Source organism: Odocoileus virginianus, chromosome 15 (genome assembly GCF_023699985.2).
Source record: "Odocoileus virginianus isolate 20LAN1187 ecotype Illinois chromosome 15, Ovbor_1.2, whole genome shotgun sequence".
Classification (NCBI taxonomy): Eukaryota; Metazoa; Chordata; class Mammalia; order Artiodactyla; family Cervidae; genus Odocoileus; species Odocoileus virginianus.
The window spans coordinates 48,746,948-48,763,708 of record NC_069688.1 but is presented as its reverse complement, the minus strand read 5'-3'; the positions used below and the strand labels follow the sequence as shown (position 1 = coordinate 48,763,708).

The 16,761-nt window shown below is 48.0% G+C and overlaps 1 long non-coding RNA gene across 2 annotated transcripts in view; it reads left to right on the top strand.

Annotated features, from left to right (window-relative positions):
• LOC110125419 (uncharacterized) overlaps positions 1 to 14,947 on the top strand; it is a 32,471-nt gene extending 17,524 nt beyond the window's left edge. The window contains exons 3-4 of one of the 2 annotated variants that reach the window (XR_011491519.1): positions 12,115 to 12,183; positions 13,719 to 14,947. This is a non-coding gene — a long non-coding RNA (uncharacterized lncRNA). Of the gene's footprint in view, positions 1 to 12,114; positions 12,184 to 13,715 lie in introns of both variants that reach the window. The other variant, XR_002310057.2, reaches the window with a different exon arrangement.
• Positions 14,948 to 16,761: the final 1,814 nt, after the last annotated feature.

The window sequence follows — 16,761 nt, the reverse complement described above, 5'->3', positions numbered from 1 at the left end:
AGGATAGAAGAGTGAGGAAAGAATATTCTGCTTTTTCCTGGATTGCATTTAAAGCTCTTTTGGTTCTATGAGTTATCCGAACACTTTTCCGTCTGTCAGTCATTCAACAAATGCTAATTTAACTGAGCAGCCGTTCTGTGACCACCCGATAGCTCAGTCCCTCCTTGCACATGCCTTCCTACTTCCTTCCTACTTGCTGCCTTAGAAAAGTCACTATACGATAATACACTCTTTTCTCCCTAAGAAGAGGATGGGGCGTGTGAGGTGTGAATAAAGAGGGTGTTTGAGAGGAAGAAGACAGACAGGTTCTGGAAAGGGTGGGGAGTAGGGGGCTGGCATCTGTCTAGCAAAAATGCCTACTGCTCCAGCCTCCCCTTCCCCACCCCCCACCCCCTGCCAAGCATGTGCTGCTGCAAATTACCCCTGGGGTAGCTGTGCCATGCAGGCAAAAGCAGGACAGTCTAGGTGAATAGCCTTGGCCAGAATTGCCCAAGGGATTAGAAAATTGCATGCTTGCTTGCATGTGCGTTATGTATGTGTGTTGCAGTGTTTCTTCATCTCCTGATAGCAGAAATGTTTCTATTTAGCTCCATTACTCTCAGGCTTCCTGTCTACACAAACACTCTCTCAGTCAGGCTCAGGGGACTCCAGAGAAGGGTGGCACAGCCTGACTCAAGCGGCAGGATCTGGGAGGCACCCGGCAAAGGAAAGGACAAGCCGGAGGGAGGAGAGTCGTGTCTTCCTGCCAGGCTTGTTTATTATTACAGCTTAGGAAGAAGGAATGTGCAGACCATTCTTTTATGGCCCAAACCATGCCTGCTCAATTTTTCTGCTCTTTTTCTTTAGCATTCTTCTCCCTCAGTTCCCCAACAGCCCCAAACAAATTCTAACCACCCGCAGTGCCTTCATCTTCCTCATAACCGGGGAAAATATTCCAAATGCCCTCTGGGTAATTTGTTTCATTAAAGCTCAGGGCATATGTTGGTTTCTGGTTACAGGTGGAAAAATGGAAAGAAAATGAGAGGTCAGGTGAATTAATTGCCCACAGCCTGATCCGTAGGCTCCCCTGGTTTCTCGTATCCTTTGTTAGCCAAAGAAAGGAGCAAAATGGAGAATCGTGACTAGATTTTTAACTGTTTTATAGCATACCTACGAAACAAAGTTATGGATTAAGTGCGGTCCATGATGTTAAGCAAGAAGTATTACATAGCTTTTATATGTTGGATCCCTACTTGATTAAAATGACAATTTAATTTATACTGCCTTTGTTGACTGTGCAACTTAATCAGATCTGCTGCCTTGCTGAGCCAGCCCCTAGAAAATCACCTCTGAGACTTTGAAAGTGAGTCCTACTGTTACCCTGTGATTATTTTTATGGCGTCAACCATTTGAAGGGAAAGGAATGGCTGATCTCCGTGCAGTGTTTCGTATTGTGATGTGTGTAGTATTACTCACAAATGTCTTCAAACGTTAAAGTGAAATGGCTGTGCAAAATCATACAGCATGTCTGGAAAAATCCAGAAATTTCTGCATATCTGTTAGATCCATTGTGATCTATTTTTCAATCTCAAGGTATGAATAATTTAAATGACATGATATAGTACCATATCCTAAGTATATGTTTTAAAGGCTTCCTTCACTTCCTCATCCATTACATGTATATTACATGCTTAGCATATGCAGGTAGTGCTATTAGTGCAGGAGACGCAGTCATGTCACCCTGGGTGACGCACTTCCCCTCTTCTTTAGCCCGTCAGCCTCCCGGTACCATCCAGCACCTTGATATTCAATCAGAGAGACCTGATGGAAGCGTGGCCCCTGGACATTCTCCGGTTTCATTTATCAACTTGTCAGCCTCATAGAAACAGACCATCTGATGGTCTTTTGCTGGACCTCTGATGGGTTCAGCAAAAGCCTGGGTATGTTTCCCATCGAGCTGCCCAGTTCAGATCATGCGACCACACCTGAATCAGTCTCTGTGGTTGAGGCTAGCGTGCTCTGCTGAGACAGCCTGATTGAACGACTGCTCATATAGGTGAGGAGGGCCATTCCCCATAACCACATGGTTGCCCCAAAGTGGGTGTATGTGCTGAGTCACTCAGTCATGACTGCGACCCCAGGGACTGTAGCCCACCAGGCTCCTCTGTCCATGGGATTCTCCAGACAAGAGTACTGGAGTGGGTTGCCATTCCCTTCTCCAGGGGATCTTCCTGATCAAGGGATCCAACCCAGGTCTCCTGCATAGCAGGTGGATTTTTTACTGTCTGAGCCACCAGGAGAGCCCCAAAGTGTAACTCATCCGAAACAAGATAGGATGGTCAGAAAAAAAAAGGCAGCAAATAGCAGCTGGACATCCAAACCTCCCTCATGGGTACCTGACCTGGCTTATCTAAGTGCTTACTCAACATCCCCACTCAGATTGCTCACATGCACCATCTAGAAAACCATTCAGAAGCAGAGGTACAAAAGGACTCATCATCCTTCCCCACAAATTTATACCTTCCCCGGTGACCACATCTTGGCGAAACATATCACAGTCTACCCAACCACCCAAACCAGAACCTGGCCGTTGACTTACAAGCCTCAATCTCTTTCATCCCTGTCGTCAACCTGCCTCTGGGTCTAAAACATTTCCTGTCTCTGTCTTTCTCTAGCCCTACTGACACCTCTGCTTAAGACCATCATTATCTTATCCAGATGATGGCAGGAGCTTCCTAACTGCCCCTCTCCAATCCAGGTTGACGTTTCCAGAACTCAAATGTGACTATGTCACCTACCTGTTTTAAGTCACGTACTGACTACGCACTGCCTTCAGGATAAAATGCCAGCTCTTAACACTTGGCATCCAGATCTTTGCCTTTCATACAAAGCCCCCTCACCTGGCCTGGGAATTGCTCCTCTTGCTTTCACTGCCTCCCCAGGTGCCACACTGATAACACTGTAAGGTCCGTTTCCTTGCCTGACTTTCTCCCAAGGCTAGAGCTCTTTAAGAGCAAGGATGATGTAGCGTGGCTCCCTCAACACCCATTCCAAACCCTCCCTAACTAGACTTCCTTACAGCTGGGGGTGTAGGAAATGTGACCTAAGTTCCGCCAAGCAAGTATACCCATAGGAGACCTCTGCAGAAGCCAACAATGAAGATTTGAAACTTCTGGCAATCTTGGTGGTGATAGTGGTTCTTCTGGAGTCTTTAGGCTGCAGCCTGTAGCACAGGTGGTTGTATGGTGGTGTTTCTACCAGGACATTGCCTTGATGTCTTTGGCCATTTTTCTTAATCTTTGTTGTTCCCAGCTACGTTGCTGTTGTCTGTAGAGACACCAAGCCTGGCCCTGACCCTCCCCCAGATTCTGTGAGCTACTCAATTTTCTGTAATAAAAGTCTTTCTGTTTAAACTAGTTAGAATGGATGCTGTTGTCTGCAAGAAAGAACCCTGATTAATGTAAATGGTGTCTAAAGCATCTTTGTGCCTGCAGTGCCTAGTACAGTGCCTGTCCCATGAAAGATGCCATGTGCCCTGTTATTGAATGACTGTTTGAAAGGATACCTTTCCACTGTTCTTATAGTGCTTACTGTAGGATGAAGGAGGCACGTGTGAGAACAATATTTCAAGGCAATGGGTTATAATAGAGTTAAAAGGTCATGAAAATGCAAAGATGGGAACATTAGGACCATCTCAAGGAAGGTAACATTTGAGATAGGCCTTGAAGGAGTAGCAATTCATCAGCTAGAAAAGGAGATAAAGGTCATTCCAGGCAGGAGAATAGTATCAGTAAATCATCAACACATGAGATGGGAGGACACACTTAGTGGATGTATATGGTTGCCTAGAATATGACCCTCTGGTCAGGAGATACAGATGGAAAGGGAGAGGGAAGCAGGGTGTGAATAGTAGCAATAATTATAAAAGAGAGTTTTCTGGTACTTTCAATAACCGGATACCGATTCATGCCACTTCTATACATCTTTTCATTTAAAATCCTCATTGTCATTATTACTCTTATTTTGCAGGTTGAGTTGCAAGTGGCAGAACTCATACTCAAAGTGAGCTGTCTCTAACATGCTAACGGGTTTAGGCTTTATCTTCAAATGAAGAACCCAGGAAGGTTGAACAGTAGTATGATTCGATGGTTGTGGTCAAAGGGTTGGAGAAAGAGAGCTTGACTGGAAGGACTCATGAGGAGGCCAGAGGAGAGATGCTTACAGCCTGACAGGTCAGCGGCAGTGAGAAGGGAGAGGATTGGGGGTATCTGAGAAATGTTTTAGAGGCTCTACAGACAAAGCCTGGAGATGATCCCAGGTTGTAGAATGAGGAGGCCTCAGGAAGCAAGGGTGAAGCCAAGACATGGGCTTGGGCAGCTGCATAGATGGTGGCTCCATTCATGAAAGTAGAGACAACAGCTGGTTTGGGGTTAATGAATGATTTCAGTTTTAGATGTGGCAAGATTTGATTCCTTCAGAACAATAGCGTGGAGATCATCAAGATATCTATTGGCCCCAATCTGTAGTCCCCATGACCCTGGAGCAAGGCCTGGTCCCCTGGGTGTCTTGGCAGCTGGTCAAGCATGGCTGGAACGCGGCTCAGCGCTAGGCTGGGTGAGCGCAGGGTGGTGTGTTGCTGCATATTTAAAATTACTTGTCAGACAAGGGAGCTGCGGAGAAGAAAGGGTCTGGCTGGGGCAGGCAAGCATCCGCGCCGTTCAGTAATTCAACCCAGAGCCTGTCTTGGCTGCAGGGTTAACCATCACAAGGAGCATTTTAAAGTCAAACCCAATTTCTGGGCTAAGTCATGCCTGAGTGCGCTGGCCGGTTGCCAGAAGACAAGAGAAGAGTCCAGGCCTCTTTATGAACAGGCCCTGAGAGCTGCGGATGCTGCAAGATGAAGCTGTCAGTCAGCTCCCCCCTCCCCGAGGCGCAGGCACGTGAGTCATCTGCATATGTCACACCCTTCAGCACGGCCCAGTCCGCCAGCCCCGGCTCCAAATCTGTCATTTCGGGGATCTGTGCAACAGAACCTCCACCAGATTCAAGCATTATTAGACACAGGGGTCCAGCCTCCTATCCATCACCTGTATGCTGCTCTGGGCCCAATCACAGCCTGTCCGTCTGGCCAGAATAGAGCTCTTCTGAGTGGAGGTGGGGGTGGGAGATGGTTGCATTTCAGAGGAGGGCCCCAGCATGGCTCTTCCGTACCAGCAGCCAGCTTGCAAAGTCTGGAAGGATCCACTTTCCTGGCAGGCTGCCTCCCAGCTGGCCATGAGGACAAGCCCTGTGTGTGGGCTACCTATCCCCTTGTTTTTCCCTGGCTCTGCTTCTGTGCCGCCTTGCTCAGTCCTGGACCTATGCTACCCATACTAGGGATCAGTTACTAAGCAGGAGGCCTGTACTGGACACACACGGACCTTCCTGAGGTCTGGTACTGATGCTTGTTGACTGGTTAGCCACCTGGTTAGGGCTGGATTCAGGCATTCATTTTCTTTTCTTTTCTTTTGAGTTAACCACAAGGTTGCTCCCAGCAAGAGGCATTTGTGCTGGTTGCCCCAGGCCACTGTCCTAGCCTTCCTGGCCTCCCTAAAGGCCAAAGGCATCTGTATTTCAACTGGTGCATAACCCACTAGTGGAGTCAGCAGCTAGCAGAAACTAGGAAATACACAAATGTGTCGTTTCCTGCCAGCTGGCTCACCCCTGCACCAAGATGCCCGGCTTGGTGGACAGGACACAGTCTGGATTCCAGCCCCCACCTGCTCCCTGTGCCAGGTTCTTTGTGTTGGTCACCAGTGGCATATCCCTGGTGGGGGCCCTGCCCACCAGTGAAAAGTCCTTGAGTGCACTATGACATGCTGATTGGTCAATCTTGTTTTAGAGACCCCTCTGGAGCATCCCCATCCCCATCCCCATTCATTTCAGTTGAGTTCAGTCGCTCAGTCGTGTTCGACTCTTTGCGACCCCATGGACTGCAATACACCAGGCTTCCCTGTCCATCACCAACTCCCGGAACTTACTCAAATTCGTGTCCATTAAGTTGGTGATGCCATCCAATCATCTCATCTTCTGTCATCCCCTTCTCCTCCTGCCTTCAATCTTTCCCAGCATCAGGGTCTTTTCCAATAAGTCAGTTCTTCCCATCAGGTGGCCAACATATTGGAGTTTTAATTTCAGCATCAGTCCTTCCAATGAATATTCGGGACTGATTTCCTTTAGGATTGACTATATATTTCAAATCTAAAAATATACCAGATCTTCCTGTTACATAGAATGAAGTAAGTCAGAAAGAGAAAAACAAATATAGTATATTAATGCATATATATGGAATGTAGAAAAATGATATTGATGAACTTATTTTCAGGGAAGGAATGGAGACACAGATGTAGAAAATGGACTTGTGGACACAGTGGGGGAGGGAGAGAGTGGGATGAATGGAGAAAGGAATTTCAACATATTTACACTATCGAGTATAAGATGGATAGCTGGCGAGAAGTCGCTATATAGCACAAGGAGCCCAGTCTAGCCCTCTGTGATGGCCTGGAGAGATGAGATGAGGAGAGGGGAGGGAGGCTGGGGAGGGAAGGGATCTATATATATTTATGGCTGATTTGTCTTGTTGCATGGCAGAAACCAACACAACACTTTAAAAACATTTTTTTAATTTTAAATAAAAAATAGGAAAGAAATATACCAGCTCTTAAAACACAGACTTACACAAGTGTTGAAATTTTAATGACTTGACTTGGAGTGTTTGGATTGCCAAATTTTGACTCAGCTCTGGCTGAAGCAGAACAGCTTCTCGAGTTGTGAGAGGCCCCTGGTGGGCTGGGTCTCTAAGATCACGCTTGGGGTGCCCAGTGGGCAGTGCAGCTCTGCCACGGGCCTGGGTCTCAGCCCCCGTGGCTAGACCTCTGGATACTTCCCTGTCCCTCCTGGATCCTCCTGTCAAAGAGGCCCCTTGGACTTTGGTGAACCCTGCTTATACCTGCAGACAAGGCAACGGCACCCCACTCCAGTACTCTTGCCTGGAAAATCCCATGGATGGAGGAGCCTGGTGGGCTGCAGTCCATGGGGTCGCTAGGAGTCGGACACGACTGAGCGACTTCACTTTCCCTTTTCACTTTCATGCATTGGAGAAGGAAATGGCAACCCACTCCAGTGTTCTTGCCTGGAGAATCCCGGGGACGGGGGAGCCTGGTGGGCTGCCGTCTATGGGGTCGCACAGAGTCGGACACGACTGAGTGACTTAGCAGCAGCAGCAGCAGCTTATACGTGGCTCCTGCCCCTTCCCCTGTGCTGGGCTCCTGAGGGCCCCATCCCAGGAGTGACACAACTTTGCCTTTGCTCTTCGGCTTAGGTACCCCTAACCTTTCCTGACTGCGTCTGGTTCCCAGTTCCAGTCTTGTCAAGTGGATCTTCCTCCTGTGATGGGATCATCACTGAGCCCATAATCACCCACCACATTTGGGGGAACAGGGCCGTGGCAGCAGTTCAGGAATCTAATTTCCTTCATGGCCTTTGGTGACTTTAAAATACGTCCACGAATTGCTTTATGCTCTTCCTTTCCAGAGCTAGAGTTTAATTCTCTAGATTGTGGCCTGGACTTAGTAAGTGTCTCCTGATGAACAGAATGTGGTTTCTTTCCTTTCTCTTCCTTTACTCTGGAGGCAGCCAGCAGCCATGCTATGAGTACACTCAAGTAGCCCTGTGGAGATGTCCACATACTGAGAAACTCGGGCCTCCTGCCGACAACCGGCATGTGACAGTTCTGTGAGTAAGCCACCGGGATGCTCCCACCCAAGTCAAACCTCTAACGGACCTCAGCCCTGGCGATGTTGCTGTTTTTAATATCTTTAGCTATTATTTGGACACGCCACATCTTAGTTGTGACACACAGGATTTTTTATCTCCATTGCGGCATGTGGGATCTTGTTCCCTGACCAGGGATCGAACCCAGGCCTGCTGCAGTGGGAGCGCAAAGTCTTAGCCACTGGTCCACCAGGGAGGCCTCCTGTCTTGGCAATGTTTTGATTACAACATTCTGAGAGGTCTTGAGCCAGAACCACCCAGCCAAGCCATACCCAAATTCCTATCTCATGGCAACTTTTCGAGATCATAAGTGTTTGTCATTTTAAGCCATTGAGTTTTGAGGTAATCTGTTACACAGCAACAGATAACTAACATATGTCCCAAAGGTGAGATTGGAGAGAGAGAGATGGCAGAACTCTCACAAAATGATTTTCTGCACAAAGAGCTTCTGCATCATTTAAACCCTTTCCACTGAAAACATCACATCCTAATGGCTTGTTTGCTTCTCTGTCCCCCAGATAATGTGGGCCCTTGAGAACAGGGGCTTGATGAATTCATGCTTCATTTAGCTGAGTTCTAAGGATACAAGCTTAAAGATATCAGTAATCTAAAATTCTCTATTTGTTATGGTGGTTTAGCCACTAAGTCATGCCTGTCTCTTTCGATCCCATGGAATGTAGCCCGCCAGGATCCTCTGTCCATGAGATTTCCCAGGCAAGAATACTGGAGTGGGTTGCCATTCCCTTCTCCAGGGGATCTTTCTGACCCAGGGATGGAACCCACATCTCCTTTATTGCAGGCAGTCTCCTGCATTGCAGGCAGATTCTAATATCTATTTTGGGCATCTTTCTGAGAGTAACATACACAGTCAATTCTGGGGGCCCCATACCTCCCATGTCCTGTTTCTCTTAGCTGCTTCCATGCCCCAGTTGGTTGTGGGAAATACTTAGTTGTCTCTGTATGCTACAGGATGTGGGAAATCCTGCCATCTGATCTCAGGTCCTCCTGGACAAGGTTTGTACCTTCTGGGCTCTTCCCTGGAAAGAAGGCCCCCCCATCCAGGCTTTTGCCTGCCATGAGTCACCCCATAAACCAGCAGCTCAATGATTTTCTCCCAAGGAGAAAAGAATGCATTTTCTTGAACTCTTAATTATAAAAGTGTCAGCAAAGGACCGTTTCAGATGTTAGCGATAAACTCTAACTTCCTGGGAGTGTTTCCTAGTTGGAATAGAGGTAAAGAACCCATCTACCAAGGCAGGAGAAGTAAGAGAGGTGGGTTCGATCCCTGTGTTGGGAAGATCCCCTAGAGGAGGGCACAGCAACGCACTCCAGTAATTTTTGCCTGGAGAATCCCGTGGACAGAGGAGCCTGGTGGGCTAGGGTCCAGGGGTCTCTAAGAGTCAGACACAGCTGAAGTGACTGAGCATAGCATACAAACTTCCTGGGAAAGGAGATCAATGCGTTCAGTTTCTCTGCAGCCCAAGGATCTGTGTCAGTAACTATGGCTCCCGGGATGGTACATATTTTCAAAAGGAACAGTATTATGATTGATTAGTAGTGCTGTCTGCCTGAGAGAGGAGAGAGTAAATATAGCTCTGCTCTATTTACCAACTCTGACCTATACTTTTGATGCTACACTGTTACTTCTCCAAGATGTTAGAGAAGCAGGCCCTTCACTGGCAAAAAGCCTCCCATCCTTCTAGGAGGCCCAGCTGCTGATGCTGTCCCATAGCTAGCTGACCTAGAAGGGCTCTCCTGTATGTGGCTGCCATAGCTGTATCCTTTCTGTAGCTAGACTGGGAAGCTAAAACGACAGCAATGGGGTTAGAGTAACTTTACCCCAGACACTTGTGCTGGAGGCCAATCAGCACAGATGTCTGCACTGGCCTTCACTGCTCACTGAAGACCCAGGCAGCAAGCCCAGATGTGCTTTCATTACTTAGCATCCTGATGGAGGAGAGAATAAACATCACGGGTTCCACGATCTCATCTATTCCTCTGATGAAAGAAAACAGGCAGCCTGGCCTCGGGAATTCTAAGTTGCAAAGGGAAAAAGAGCAGTTCCAATTGGTATCCACCAATAGTTTGGCCAGCTGATGCGAAGAGCCAACTCTTTAGAAAAGACCCTGGTGCTGGGAAAGATTGAAGGCAGGAGGAGAAGGGGAGGACGGAGGCTGAGCTGGTTGGATGGCATTCACCAACTTGATGGACATGAGTTTTAGCAAGTTCTGGGAGTTGGTGAAGGACAGGGAGGCCTGGAGTGCTGCAGTCCATGGATAGCAAATAGTTGGACATGACTTAGCGACGAAACCACCACAACCCGTATCCACTTTCCTTCCTGTGTTGTCCGTCGAGGGTTTATTGACCTCTTGCTTCTGCTAACTGCTTACAATAAAAAATGAAGTCAGGAAAAATAAAATGAAGCCTGAATTTCTGGGTTTAAAATAAGAATACCGCAGAACACTTTCCTCCGCCCTGAAAGGGAATGGAGGATCTCTACTTGTGCTGGGTGGAAGCAAAGACTGAACAGAGAGATGTCCTTTTACCTGCAGGACTCCTGGGGGCCCCTGGGGAAGGGGCCACTTGGGAACAGCAGCTAAGAGAAAGATGCTGAGGGCCAGGCTCTGATGATCTCCAGTTCTCACTCACTGCAGACCAAAGCAGCCTCACTGTATCCAGACCATATAAATATTGAATAAGGCTTCTTGGAAGATCTGAGATCCTTAAAGGAGTTAGACAGGGGAAGAGGAGTTCAATGCAGAAGACTGTATCAGCTAAGAGCTGATACAAAAGTCAGTAATAAAAGAGTGAGCATGGATTCTATTAGGCAGGGCTTCTATCCTGGACTTGGAATTTGCGCATGCATTCCTTCCGAGGTATAGTTGTGTAGGAATTTGACTGCTGGGTCAGAATAATCAGGAGGAAGAAAGCCTTGATCTCTCTGGTTTCCTAGTCTCTTCCTTTACCTGGTGTCTCAGTGGGTAAAGAATCCACCTGCAATGCAGGAGACACAGGAGACTCGTTCAATCCCTGGGTTGGGACGATCCCCTGGAGGAGGGAATGGCAACCCACTCCAGTATTCTTGCCCAGAGAAGCCCATGGACAGAGCAGCCTGGTGGGCTACAGTCTATAGGGTTGCAAAATGGTTGGACACGACTGAGCAACTGAACACACACCAGCATGTTAACTCAAGGCTCCTTCTGTACTGCGGGAAAGCGTTCCACTCCACCCCGGGACACATGCACCCAGGGGCCTCTCACAGATAGGTCATTCTCTGAGGGACCCTAATCAGTTGAAGAGTCCTTTTTTTTGCTAGGAAGCCTTTCAAACACCCCAAATCTGGGCCTGGCCCTGCTCTCTGCACCTCTGCAAGCCCCACTGCTCATTTCCATCTGAGCACATGTGACCCTGGCTGGTATATGCGTCCATCTCTCCCACTGGACCACAGTGATGGGGCAGGCGGTGCTTCTCTCATCCTTATGTCTCTTGGCAAAGTGCTGAATATGCAGAGCTCCCTTATGCTCAGTCACTCAGTTGTGTCCGACTCTTTGCGACCCCATGGACTGTAGCCCACCAGACTCTTCTGTCCATGGGGTTATCCTGGCAAGAATACTGGAGGGGGTTGCCATTTGCTTCTCCAGGGGACCTTACCTGGAGAAGATCCAGGGAATATCTTTGACGCAGGGATCGAACCTGAGCCTACTGCATCTCCTGCATTGGCAGGCAGATTCCTTACCACTGAGGTAAAGAGGGAAGCCCTCGACATGAAGTAGACGCCCCCCCAAACAAATAGAGTGAATACATGAGGAAGTGTATGGGGGAGCCTCAGAGTGGGCTGTACTGAACAGCTGCTCCTAGGGCAGCCTCCAATGAGACGGTGCCTCTGAGCTCTTGCTATGACTTCTCCTGGCTGATTGAGGGCACTCCCCAGGAGATTAGCTAGGGGCCCGTCTCTTGCAAAGGCTGTGCTGTGCTGTGCTTAGTCGCTCAGTCGTGTCCGACTCTTTGCGACCCCATGGACTGTAGCCTGCCAGGCTCCTCTGTCCATGGGGATTCTCCGGGCAAGAATACCAAAGTGAGTTGCCATGCCCTCCTCCAGGGGATCTTCCCAACCCAGAGAGTGACACCACATCTCCTGCCTTGCAGGCAGATTCTTTACCGTCTGAGATACCAGGGAGGCCCTGCAAAGGCTGAGTCCAGGTTTTTTCATCTGACCCCTTTCCTTTCCTCATGGTACCTGCCAACCCCCCAGTTGTCTGCCCTGAAGCACAGCACAGCCAGGAGGCCGATTTAGCAGCCAGGAAACCCTCCTTTTTTTTTCAGACTGTGGTGAATCTGGACAGACATTGGATGGGACGGACAGCGGCTGGGACCTGCGCTGTGTGGTTTAGGGTTAAAGTATTTCCTGAGTCTCCTCCCAGGCTCTCCCACCTCTCTCACAGTCTCTGGCTGCCCTGAGTCTGCACTCGCAGAACTTTCTGTCTTTCTTAATATTTTCCTTTAGTTACTCTTCTTGCCAGAGGCTGAGCTATCACTCATTCCTTTTCTCCTTGTGGGTTCCTGGAAGTGTGGGGACTTCCAGGTTAGGTCAGGGTGCCTAGGTTTCCAGTTGAAATTGCTCTACTTACAATCCCCTGAGAGATTCTGTAGCCTTGTCCTGAATTCCTGGTGTTCATACCCCGACCTTCCCAGTTCTCTGCTCTCTGTCCTCAGGTCTCTTCAGAAAGCACAACCCACCGAGCGCAGAGGCTCAGGCCTCACGCCCCATGAGGATTTATGACCGCCAGGCTCCCCCTCCACGAGCCCTGCCCTGCAGACGCTTCCTGATGGTCCATCCTCAGGCCTCATAAGTCTCTGCCGCTCACAGGGCCTCCCACTGACCCCATGTCTTGACTCACATTGCTCTCCAGGTGTTTGCCCAGCCTGGGCCCCGCCTCAGTCACTCTGAGTTGGAGGAAGAACCTCAGAGCCTCACATTGGCACTCTCCCCTCTCCACACTCACTCTTTGTGGGAGAAGGTGCCACAGGCCTTGAGGACGTGAGGAGGAATTTACCAGGAGGACAAAGGGAAAGTGTCATTCCAGGAAGAGGAAACAGCGAGTACAAAGGCCTCAAGGAAGAAAATCAATGATCGAGGGACAGTCAGAAACCTGCTGTGACCTGAGGAGACAGGGCCGGGCACAGCGGGGCGGAGTATAGGGGAGGGCCGGGAAGGCCTTGATGAGAATTTTATGGGAAATCATCAAAACACCTGTGGGCAAGAGTGTTCCTGATTAGCTCTGTGTTTATGTTCTTTGTTTCTCCTATCACAGACAAAGCACTAGTGTCCTTGAGAAGTAAAGAGTTTGAAATTGATAATACAGTTGATGAGAAAAATTAATAAGTAATTGACTTTTAAAAATAACCGGTAATTCCAGAGAAGAATGAGCAAAAGATACTCTTAGACAGTTCATAGAAAAGCAAACACAAATGTCTCTTAAACACATAAAAGGTGTTTGAGCTCACTCATAATAAGAGAAATGCAAATTAGTTCTTACTGAGATTCCATTTTCACCTATTGTATTGGCAGAAATCCCAGAATTTGATAATTCATTCTGTTGGCACCCAGGATCCTTGCTGGTTTAAGTGTAAATTTGCAAAATTCCATGGAGGGCAATTTGGCTATATCCACCTAAATTATAAATGCTTATACCCTTCAACCTCTGATTCTGGGATTTTACTGTAGAAATGTACTACATACATGTGAAATAATGTATATTCAGGGTAACTAACTACAGCATTGTTGAAATGGTACATATGGGAAGCAGCTAAGTGTCCATCAATAGGGTACCATTAAATTGATGATGTCTTGTGAGGGAACCATTGACAAAATTGTACTCCTTGGTCAGGCATGATAATAACCACTTATCTGAGTTGTCTCACAGCAGGAGGGCCCGATGATGAATGCAGTGCTGCCACCAAAAACTAATCTGGAGAACTTGGAGCGGCCAAAAGGAGGAAGGAGCAGACCATACATCCTGCCAACTTCCCAGAAACCCTCACGCTGGAATCCATCTTGGTTAAGCGATGCGAGCGCCACCAGGAAGGACCCTGAGTCAGAATGATTGGCCAGAGACAACCCAGAAACTAACCCCATCACCATAAAACCCAAGACTGCAAGTCAAACGTCTGAGCAGTTTTCCTGGGTTCCTTTATCCTGCTGCTTCCCACCTGGCCACTCCTTGCCAATAGAGTCTTTTGCTTTTTCAGCACACATATCTCCTTGGACAATTCATTTCTGAGTGTTTGATAAAAGCCCATTCTTGGGGCCCTGGAAGGGGGTTTCCCCTTCCTGCAACCATTGAACCATGCAACTGTGAAAAAGAATGACCTGTGCTCTCTACCCCAACAGAGAAGAATTACAAGACATCCAAGACAGTTATTAAATGGTTAAGCAAAAGATAGACCCGTGAATAGGCTTTTCCCAAGTGGTACTGGTGGTAAAGAACACACCTGTCAATGCAGGAGATGCAAGAGACCCAGGTTCAATCCTGGGTTGGGAAGATTCCCTGGAGGAGGGTGTGGCAACCCACTCCAGTATTCTTGCCTGGAGAATCCAGTGGACAGAAGAGCCCGGCAGGCCATAGACCATAGGGTCGCACAGAGTCGGACATGACTGAAGCGAGCTGGCGAGACCAGTGTATATAGTTGTTACATTTTGTGTGAAATGGTGATGAGGGAGAGGGAGAAATTAAAACATAATTTGTATTTTCCTGTCAAAACAGAAAGGAGCTTGGGATGGATTCCAAATGGCTGTCCAGGTGGAGGTAGGAGAGGTGTGAGGACCAGGCAGGCAGGGGGTGGGGGTGGGGAGAGACTTCTCACCCTGAACCTTTTCATACTTTTGCTGAATTTTGAATCATGAGAATACATACCCTACTCAAAACATAATAATAATAAAAAAATAGAATTCCTGTTTCCATAATCTTTCATAATAGTTATTCTGTAGTGTGGCTGCCCAGAGAAACCTAGCACCTGGACTTGTGACTCACAAACCATCTCTAGTGATCCCCAAGTGTGAAAAGACATTCTCCCCAAACAAATTCAAAAGTGTCTTTGGAGGACGGCTGCACCATATCACCCAACTGTAACTCATTACAACTCCCTCAGGGTTGAAAAATAACCTCCTCATCTTCCTGGGAGCTCTGATTCAGCTTCCTGCATTTTTCCATGTGCTTCTTTCCTGCTCAAGTCATCCTTTCCAGGTGGTATTTCAAGTGACTAAAGCCAGGGTCTGCCCTTTACTCTGGTGTCTTTCTTCCTTAGACGTCCCCTCCCTGAAAAGTTCTGTGGGAACCAGTCACTCTTGGTGCTTTGTGATCGCTTTCTCAGACTCTGCATATCAAATGCGGTTGCCCAATTTGAACACCTTGTAAAAACATTTAAAATCACTCAGTGAAAATCCTTCAAACAAGGAGCAGCTGTGCTGGAGAAAAAGCCAGCTGGTTGCTCACCACTTTCTCAGCAGTGTGGAGGGAAGTTGGGTGTTCAGGAATTCCAGGAGGTATATGGCAAACTTAGCTTACCCGCGCCCTTTGGTTAGGATAAAATGGCGTGAGAAATGGCCGTCTCCCCCGCCAGCTCATTCACAAAGCTGCCCTCTTTAAAAGGCACAGTCAGGAGTTCTCCTAGGAGAATTCTGGGTCTGGGCTGTCTTTCCTTGGTTTTCTCGCTCTGTGGCTATGACACCTGTTACTCAAGTCTAAGCTAACTTACCACCCACACATCTGCAAGCAGGTGCTGAATGAAAGATTTATAAGCTCACCCAGTTGACTCCCTCCCCCCCTCTTCTGCCCTAAAGCTGACCTTTTTAAGAGTTCTCTTCACTTGTCTGAGGCTTGTTTTATTCCCGGGATGAGAAAGGTACATAGCTATGATTACCCCTATGTGTGCCAATCAAAGTCCTGGAGCACAGACACCACCTGGTCTTTCTCTGGTTCTCCTGAAACAAAGCCAACCCTCCATAAATATTTGCTGAATAAACAGATGAATGAGTGGTTAACTGAGTCTAACACTTGCCGTGTGTTCAGATCAGGTCTTATCCAACAGGAATTTCCGTGGTGGTGGAGCTGCTCTGTAGCTTGCTGTCTATTACTGCAGCCACTAGCCACATGTGAGCACTTGAAATACAGCTGGTGTGACCGGGGAACTGCATTTTAGATTTCAATGACTTTGATTGAAATGGGGTCAGTAAAGAGTCTGCCTGCAATGCAGGAGACCTGGGTTCAATCCCTGAGCCAGGAAGATCTCCTGGAGAGGGAAATGGCAACCCATTCCAATATTCTTGCCTGGAAAATCCCATGGACAGAGGAGCCTGGCGGGCTACAGTCCATGGGGTCACAAGGAGGTGGAAACAACCGAGCAACTAAACCTACTTACCTACCTAGAGGGTCACATGTGGCTAGTGGCTGCCATATTGAATGGTACAGATTTAGATTGTCGGTTGTGTAATCTGATCATTTATGTTGAAAAACAAACTGTGTGGCCTTCTTAGTTTAACTCTTCTCATTGAACATGGCTCAGAAACTTTCAACAAGTTTTAGAAGCAGTGAAAAGCGTATTAGTACTTCTCGTGGCACTTGCCATCATCACCACAGGCAAACAGAATCCAGAAAGAGAAAGAGTGAATAGAAATCGGTTCTGCCTGCTTCTTTTTGGAAAGGTCTTGGGTCCCCCCCCAAACCCCAGGAGTGTAAATGGTCAGCCTCTTGCTTTATGACTCACCCAAGAGCCACCCTTTTGATTGCTCTGAGCCGGCTAGGCACAGTCAGGGCTGAGTCCAAGGGAAGAGTGCCACGTGGTGAGTCATCCTAACCATTTCTCAGAACAGGTGTTCTTCAGGGAGCCTCCTCCAAGGGGCCCCACCCAACCTGCCTTTACCTGCAGGGGTGAGTAGAGCCCAGAGACAGGCATGGGCTTCATTTCTGTTCA